At 34.3% G+C, this 9932-nt stretch overlaps 1 long non-coding RNA gene across 1 annotated transcript; it reads right to left on the bottom strand.

Moving 5' to 3' along the window:
• LOC112174715 lies at positions 1-2225 on the bottom strand. The gene is made up of 5 exons (XR_005801115.1): positions 2117-2225; positions 1950-2005; positions 785-857; positions 592-665; positions 1-297 (listed from the first exon to the last, which is right to left on the bottom strand). It is a non-coding gene; the product is annotated as an uncharacterized LOC112174715 (long non-coding RNA).
• Between the last annotated feature and the right edge of the window lie 7707 nt (positions 2226-9932).

The following is a 9932-nucleotide window of genomic DNA, read 5'->3' as shown; positions in this document are numbered from 1 at the left end:
CATTAATGACAAACATTTTACATGTTTACTGCATCATATTTTACAGCATTCATATTAATTATCTGTCACTGCCTCTTCCTTTGCAGGAAATAACAAAAACAATTTTCAAAAGTGCTGCATTTCTCAAAGAAAGAGATCTCAGACACAACGATGATAGAAGATCTCTCCTATAACAAACAACATGTGAGAAAAGATCTCAAAGTTCCCAAGTTCAGCACCTTTGTGTGACTAAAAACTTTACAACATGAGTACTGAAGCAGGCTGCTATACATCTACTCATAGCTGATCGAGTTATCACTGTTTCACCCAAAGAAGAAAAAGAAAGATGTTCAACTGCAGTCATCATCCAAAGTTACAAAATCTTGCAGATGGAGAATTTGAGAAATGCTATGAAAACATAATATTAGCTAATGCACACCTCCACATCAAATCAAGAAGAAGTATCTATTTACATAGAGAACATTACATTAAACAACACTAAACTACTTGGATATATGCATTTAGCAGATACCAGGTATAAATAGTGATGCAGATATTGAAATTGAAAACTGTAAAATGATGTCCAAGACTGCAAATACTTAATCGTCTGACCTTTGAGTGCCACAGTGTTGGGAGGATAATACAAATAATTCAATGATCAAAATCACAGAAGGACATTCCCAGACCTGTGGAAGCAGTGCTTGAATTAGATTAGACGTGGAGTCTAACCAAGTATACTTAAGGATAGTATATAGAAAGAAAGAAAAAAATTAGAAAAAGATACCATCAGATTTGCAAACCATACCAGATTCGCAAGAGAACCATGACGTTTTAGAAGCAATTCGTTTTGTATCTTTGATATACTGATATTGCTTAACCTGTACAGAAACAATATAAAGAATACATAACCTTTAATTGTCAAGAAGTGCAAACATAAGGAATTTAGAGATGAATAAAAGCAAACCTTTAATTGTCAAGGCAGCAAGACAGCTTTTATATGAATCTGAAGGATGCTGAAGTTTCGTTTTCTATCAAAAGCTTATGCATTATATGTTGTTGCAAACGAATTGTTTTTCTAAGCTTAACATCAGACGAAAAACAAAACTGCTTGAAGTTTAAAGCACTTTGGTACAGTAAGAAGTAGTATGTTTGTTAGCTAGTAGTGCCTGCGTGTTGATAAACTGACTTATCTGTAATGGAAATTTGTTTGTAAGAATGATGTAACAACATACTTACAGCAGCTTTATCAGTATAAACTAAACAAAAGAATATGGATCCGCATGCTACAACTATCTAATAACTAATAAGCAACATGAATGACATTATCAAAATGCAGAACAATAATCTTGGGAATGTTCTTTTCAAAGATGAATTCCTATTGAATGAGGAATTCATACAGATCTAAAGGATTGTCTCTATGGCAGATAGTGATTTTGAAATAAAAAGCAGCATTGATATAGTAAGGCATAAAGATTCACAAAACAATAAAGATTAAGGAGTTGACAATTGTCAATATTCCAACGATCTTCTAACCCTGAATTTAACAGAAATGAAATACTAAAACAAACATCCATAAGCAAAACAACAATCTTGCTGTAGATACCTCAGTGAATTAATTGAAAATCGAAGAGCTTCAAAATGAGCAAGAATTCAAAATGGAAGGAATAGTAACAACAGATCTAAAATTGAAGCTGGAAACAGAAAGAAACAAACAAAATAGAAAGAAAGTTGAAAACTGAAAGCAGTAGCAAAACATTTTGGATACTGGAACTATTGAAAACTTAAAAGTTTGCTTATTAAATGAGATCAAATTGTATGTATTTAAAATTAATAGGTAAATAAAAAACGACAATGATAAAGGAAAAAGACGATAAATGTGGTTGAGTGTTTGTTGTGCTTGAAAGTATCAGATTGAAATGGTGGATTCATAAGATAAACAGAGAACTGATTGGAAAATATCAGATTGTTACCTTCGAAGTATTGCAGTCGGTTACTCAGATGCCAAGTCATGGAAGAAACAAAGTTCCTACAATATGAAAACATTGAATTACTGCCTCAATTCTGGCAGATCAATAAATCCATATAAAGTGACCATTATAAACTAAATTGAAGAACAAATAGGGATAAAAAAAGGAACCAAATTCAGAGGTGACTTTCTGCAATTTCAGCAGCTTGGCTTCTTTATTAGAAAACCACGTGTTCTGATCACCCTGTTAAATACAATTCAAATGGACATTACATAAACATATACTAAATCAACAAAATTCAGAACTTAGGAGTAGATCGGAGCAGAAAACTGAATAAAAGTAATGATGTGTGGAAGTTGAAAAAATAACCGTAGAAAGATGGTTTGTTTCAAAATCAAGCCTTTTCTATTTGCTTTTGGTATAAGTTTGTTTTCTCTCAGTTTGGGAGCTGTATAAAACTGAAAGTGTAAATCATGATAGAAATTAAAATTGTTGAAGTAAACAAAGAAGTTTGTAAAGAAATTCAATCAAAATTCAGCTAGAAGTGTTATTCATCTACAGCTAGAATAATATTCTATGTCCAGAAACTGGAAACTCTTTGATTCAAATCAAAAAATCGATCAGTTGGTCACAGACTTGAATGAACTTTTTGGCAAATAGACACATAGAAGATTATGTTGACCAAGCCCTCACTGTACCACCCTCATAATTTGGTATGTAAGTTACGCAGTGGGTGCGCATTGTACCACCCTCAACATAGAACTTTTTGACCAAGCCTGGCCCTCATTTAACAAAACAAATATACACATAGAAGATTACTTCTTACCTTAATGTGGTCGACTTGATTCTTGTTGAAGAACCTAAAAGCCTGTTTTAGATAGAAAAACAACAAAAGCAAGGTTGTCATAAGTTCATGATAAACACAGAACAAAATGTTCCGGAATTAAAAATAGATTTGGGCTTTATTATAGGTCATTAAAATTTCTACCATTTATCCGAATATTGTCAAAAATTTGAAGGCCTAGCATCAAACAAAACAACAGATAACAAATCATACCAGTTGCCAGGTTCCCTTTACAATGTCATTTGTAGCAGAATTAATATCACTCATGAGCCAGGAGTGATATTAATTCCTTTACCAAATTCGAGTGACTATCTAAGTTTAAATTAAAGATCTTGATGAAACCAATCATGAGCCAAGAGCAATAAAACAAATTCCAACTATAAAGCATACAAATTCCAAATTCGATTCCAGAATTCCATTAAGAATCTAACATAATAAAACCATTTACTTTACAGTTTACATGCAATAGGATACGTGGTTGCCATACATATTGGCATTTAAATCCTTAAAGATTGGTTCCAGTTTAGAAAGACCCTTTAATAAACTAACCAGCTTTTTGTGGCAGATGAATCCAATTGCCACCAGTTCCATGAGTCTCAAGACTTAGCTTTATCTTCCTCAGGAGACCACTGTCTTTTGACATTAGCTTTGTCACAACATGGAGCTCTTGCCAGGGTCAATAGTATAGAAATGAGATGTGATCATCCTAAACTCTTTATAATGAACAAATTGATTATGAAATTACTACAAATTTGACAAAAGTATGGAACCTAAGAATAATAAAAATGCAAAAGAACTTCTATAAGTAAGTCTAAAAGTGCAAAACCCAGAAGGCATGTTAGTAACTAATCCTACCTTAGAAGTAGTCTAAGAATAATAAAAATGCAAAAGAACTTCCATTCGCAACTCAAACTCGTAAACCAATTGAGCCACACAATTCGTAATGCAAAAGTTCAGAATCACTTACCACACTTTCCTCAGCCTCTTTTGGCTGAGATTCTGCTCCAGACTCGTTTCTGTCATTGCCTGAAAAAACAAAATCAAGAAAAGCCTTTCAATAACCTATACAAATCAATAAAATCTCAATCAATATTAAAATTAAAACCAATTTCCTACTACTTGATATCTTTTACTTTTAGTTAACTATCAAATTTGTTTTGTATTATCAGGGTATATTGTTGATGTGTCCTAAAAAATTAGTTCCACTTCATATACCAAATGCGTTGTCAATGTTGCATGAAGAAGTCAGAGAATAAGATCGAATTTAATTCTTGTGATTAATCACCATTATGTGAGAGACCCTTAAGAACAGTAACAGCAGAAACATATTTCTTGTCATTGATCACCATCATCTGATTTGTTAATATATAGTCAGATATGGTATTAATAAATCTGCAGGAACACACCTTCTCGAAAGTAATTAACCACAATACAAAAGCAAATGAAGTTTTGAAAAAAACAAAACAGTAATGTCTCTCAAAGAACTCACCAGAGTCAAATCAGAAAAATACCACTCCAATAATATCTCAACTGAAAAGCCTTAAGCAGATGTTGAGGATAAAGGAAATTAAGTAAAGCTTGAAAATATGAGCTTCACCCATTTTAAGCTATGTCTAATCGGTTTTCATTCTTAGTATCACAATTCAATCACACACATTATTTTTTCTCCAAAAGTTTGTTCTTTGCAGACGTAAATAATCAGAAAATTGAACTAGAGTAATTAAATTGTGCTAATCTTACATGCAGCACGTCCCAGTCGAGATTGGGTCGGGTAAGCAGAAATTGTGTTAATTAATTTTCTCATGATTTTATAATTTTGAAAATAATAATAAGATTCGTCTTCAATGCTTTTTATTTAGCCATGAATGTCGATTTCTAAATATTAAAAAAAAAATGACACCTTGAATATTGAAGGTTCATTGGGGCTGATGTGGTCAATGCCATATCATTTGGGATGGTTTTTTGTAGAATTTTGGGATCCAAAGCATTTTTCCTATATCATATATGTACCCCTAAATTGATAGAAAATTGATTGCAATCGATTATTCGGTACTTAACACCAAATATTGTATAGGAAATCAAACATTTACATCACATAATCATTGTTTTTTTTTTTTTTGATAGAAGTTGATTGTTATTCAATAACCAACAGCCAAAAGGCCATAGCTTACAAAACTTACATAAGAATTCCAGCAAGAAAATCCGGTAAAACCTATCTAAGCTAAAGCAAACTAATTAAACATCATTGGATAACTCACATTTAAGCAAGCCTATCCAAGAATGATAGAGTTTCGCCTCCTACGGAAAGAAATCATTCAACTAGCCCTCACTTGCCAATCACGCAATTGTGGTACAAGCAAGAAACTAGAAACATCATAGAAGGCACATAGAAACTGAATCATACTCACACAGACATATATAGAAATATATATATTTGTGTGTGTGTTAATAAATATATATTCTTATATATGTGTGTGTGCGTGAAGTTCTCATAGTTCTATATAGAATATGTGCATATATATTCTACATATCATGACGACCCTATCATCTTGCTTTAGGTATTCGAGCTCAACGAACAGTTTCAAGGGGCTGTCGGAAACAACGATTTTATACTTTTTGTCGAAAAACTCAGTGTTTATGATTTATGTCTTCCGTTGATGTGAACTGTATTGGTTAAACATATTACTTTCCGAGACTCGTCAAAGGTTGTCAACAATCACATATAACAATTAATTGCAAAATAAATCCTAAGACCAATAAACATGTTATTTCTCTTCAAAATCATAACACATCGAGTCCATCCTTTCATCATCCGGGTTGGAAAGATATTAGGCACAACTTATTTTCACCAAAACTAAAAAACAAAGAAACAAATTTTTTTTATTTTAATAGGGTACCCTAGCCCTCACCTCCACACTTAAAACCAACATTTTCCTCAATGTTAAAATGATAAATTTTGTAAACATCACACAGAAAAACATCTCCAGCTCTTTAGCTTCTGCGTTCTTGTAATATAAATCTTCAAAATCCGGCAGGTTGTCAGTAAGCTGCCAGGGGATTTTGGGGATTGTGGAGGAATTCAGCCCCACTGATTTTTCGAAACGCCTCATTCAGAAACTCCAACAAGGAGTTAACCGCCGCTGATGCACAACCCCCAAATTTTAGAACAACCTTATCATCTTACTTCAGGTATTCGAGCTCAACGAACAGTTTCAACGGGCTGTCGGAAACAACGATTTTATACTTTTTGTCGAAAAACTAATTGTTTATGATTTCTACCTTCCGTTGATGTGAACTGTATTGGTTAAACATATTACTTTCCGAGACTCGTCAAAGGTTGTCGACAATCACATATAACAATTAATTGCAAAATAAATCCTAAGACCTGTAAACATGCTATTTCTCTTCAAAATTATAACACATCGAGTCCATCCTTTCATCATCCGGGTTGGAAAGATATTAGGCACAACTTATTTTCACCAAAACTAAAAAACAAAGAAACAATTTTTTTTTATTTTAATAGGGTACCCTAGCCCTCACCTCCACACTTAAAACCAACATTTTCCACAATGTTAAAATAATAAATTTTTTAAACATCACAAAGAAAAACATCTCCAGCTCTTTAGTTTCTGCGTTCTTGTAATATAAATCTTCAAAATCCGGCAGGTTCTCAGTAAGCTGCCAGGGGATTTTGGGGATTGTGGAGGAATTCAGTCCCACTGATTTTTCGAAACGCCTCATTCAGAAACCCAACAAGGAGTTGACCGCCGTTGAAGCACAACCCCCAAATTTTAGAACAACCCTATCATCTTGCTTTAGGTATTCGAGCTCAACGAACAGTTTCAACGGGCTGTCGGAAACAACGATTTTATACTTTTTGTTGAAAAACTCAGTGTTTATGATTTCTGTCTTCCGTTGATGTGAACTGTATTGGTTAAACATATTACTTTCCGAGACTCGTCAAAGGTTGTCAACAATCACATATAACAATTAATTGCAAAATAAATCCTAAGACCAATAAACATGTTATTTCTCTTCAAAATCATAACACATCGAGTCCATCCTTTCATCATCCGGGTTGGAAAGATATTAGGCACAACTTATTTTCACCAAAACTAAAAAACAAAGAAACAAATTTTATTTTATTTTAATAGGGTACCCTAGCCCTCACCTCCACACTTAAAACCAACATTTTCCACAATGTTAAAATGATAAATTTTGTAAACATCACAAAGAAAAACATCTCCGCTCTTTAGCTTCTGCGTTCTTGTAATATAAATCTTCAAAATCCGGCAGGTTGTCAGTAAGCTGCCAGGGGATTTTGGGGATTGTGGAGGAATTCAGCCCCACTGATTTTTCGAAACGCCTCATTCAGAAACCCCAACAAGGAGTTGACCGCCGCTGAAGCACAACCCCCAAATTTTAGAACAACCCTATCATCTTGCTTCAGGTATTCGAGCTCAACGAACAGTTTCAACGGGCTGTCGGAAACAACGATTTTATACTTTGCGTCGAAAAACTAATTGTTTATGATTTCTACTTTCCGTTGATGTGAACTGTATTGGTTAAACATATTACTTTCCGAGACTCGTCAAAGGTTGTCGACTTCCTCCCGGTTGTCAACAATCACATATAACAATTAATTGCAAAATAAATCTTAAGACTTGTAAACATGCTATTTCTCTTCAAAATCATAACACATCGAGTCCATCATTTCATCATCCGGGTTGGAAAGATATTAGGCACAACTTATTTTCACCAAAACTAAAAAACAAAGAAACAAATTTTATTTTATTTTAATAGAGTACCCTAGCCCTCACCTCCACACTTAAAACCAACATTTTCCACAATGTTAAAATAATAAATTTTTTAAACATCACAAAGAAAAACATCTCCAGCTCTTTAGCTTCTGCGTTCTTGTAATATAAATCTTCAAAATCCGGCAGGTTGTCAGTAAGCTGCCAGGGGATTTTGGGGATTGTGGAGGAATTCAGTCCCACTGATTTTTCGAAACGCCTCATTCAGAAACCCCAACAAGGAGTTGACCGCCGTTGAAGCACAACCCCCAAATTTTAGAACAACCCTATCATCTTGCTTTAGGTATTCGAGCTCAACGAACAGTTTCAAGGGGCTGTTGGAAACAACGATTTTATACTTTTTGTCGAAAAACTCAGTGTTTATGATTTCTGTCTTCCGTTGATGTGAACTGTATTGGTTAAACATATTACTTTCCGAGACTCGTCAAAGGTTGTCAACAATCACATATAACAATTAATTGCAAAATAAATCCTAAGACCAATAAACATGTTATTTCTCTTCAAAATCATAACACATCGAGTCCATCCTTTCATCATCCGGGTTGGAAAGATATTAGGCACAACTTATTTTCACAAAAACTAAAAAACAAAGAAACAAATTTTTTTTTATTTTAATAGGGTACCCTAGCCCTCACCTCCACACTTAAAACCAACATTTTCCTCAATGTTAAAATGATAAATTTTGTAAACATCACAAAGAAAAACATCTCCAGCTCTTTAGCTTCTGCGTTCTTGTAATATAAATCTTCAAAATCCGGCAGGTTGTCAGTAAGCTGCCAGGGGATTTTGGGGATTGTGGAGGAATTCAGCCCCACTGATTTTTCGAAACGCCTCATTCAGAAACCCCAACAAGGAGTTAACCGCCGCTGATGCACAACCCCCAAATTTTAGAACAACCTTATCATCTTGCTTCAGGTATTCGAGCTCAACGAACAGTTTCAACGGGCTGTCGGAAACAACGATTTTATACTTTTTGTCGAAAAACTAATTGTTTATGATTTCTACCTTCCGTTGATGTGAACTGTATTGGTTAAACATATTACTTTCCGAGACTCGTCAAAGGTTGTCGACAATCACATATAACAATTAATTGCAAAATAAATCCTAAGACCTGTAAACATGCTATTTCTCTTCAAAATCATAACACATCGAGTCCATCCTTTCATCATCCGGGTTGGAAAGATATTAGGCACAACTTATTTTCACCAAAACTAAAAAACAAAGAAACAAATTTTATTTTATTTTAATAGGGTACCCTAGCCCTCACCTCCACACTTAAAACCAACATTTTCCTCAATGTTAAAATGATAAATTTTGTAAACATCACAAAGAAAAACATCTCCAGCTCTTTAGTTTCTGCGTTCTTGTAATATAAATCTTCAAAATCCGGCAGGTTGTCAGTAAGCTGCCAGGGGATTTTGGGGATTGTGGAGGAATTCAGCCCCACTGATTTTTCGAAACGCCTCATTCAGAAACCCCAACAAGGAGTTAACAGCCGCTGATGCACAACCCCCAAATTTTAGAACAACCTTATCATCTTGCTTCAGGTATTCGAGCTCAACGAACAGTTTCAACGGGCTGTCAGAAACAACGATTTTATACTTTTTGTCGAAAAACTAATTGTTTATGATTTCTACCTTCCGTTGATGTGAACTGTATTGGTTAAACATATTACTTTCCGAGACTCGTCAAAGGTTGTCGACAATCACATATAACAATTAATTGCAAAATAAATCCTAAGACCTGTAAACATGCTATTTCTCTTCAAAATCATAACACATCGAGTCCATCCTTTCATCATCCGGGTTGGAAAGATATTAGGCACAACTTATTTTCACCAAAACTAAAAAACAAAGAAACAATTTTTTTTATTTTAATAGGGTACCCTAGCCCTCACCTCCACACTTAAAACCAACATTTTCCACAATGTTAAAATAATAAATTTTTTAAACATCACAAAGAAAAACATCTCCAGCTCTTTAGCTTCTGCGTTCTTGTAATATAAATCTTCAAAATCCGGCAGGTTCTCAGTAAGCTGCCAGGGGATTTTGGGGATTTTGGGGATTGTGGAGGAATTCAGTCCCACTGATTTTTCGAAACGCCTCATTCAGAAACCCAACAAGGAGTTGACCGCCGTTGAAGCACAACCCCCAAATTTTAGAACAACCCTATCATCTTGCTTTAGGTATTCGAGCTCAACGAACAGTTTCAAGGGGCTGTCGGAAACAACGATTTTATACTTTTTGTCGAAAAAATCAGTGTTTATGATTTCTGTCTTCCGTTGATGTGAACTGTATTGGTTAAACATATTACTTTCCGAGACTC

Source organism: Rosa chinensis, chromosome 6 (genome assembly GCF_002994745.2).
Source record: "Rosa chinensis cultivar Old Blush chromosome 6, RchiOBHm-V2, whole genome shotgun sequence".
Lineage (NCBI taxonomy): Eukaryota > Viridiplantae > Streptophyta > Magnoliopsida > Rosales > Rosaceae > Rosa > Rosa chinensis.
Note: the sequence above shows the minus strand (reverse complement) of the source record. Positions and strands in the feature narration are given on the sequence as shown.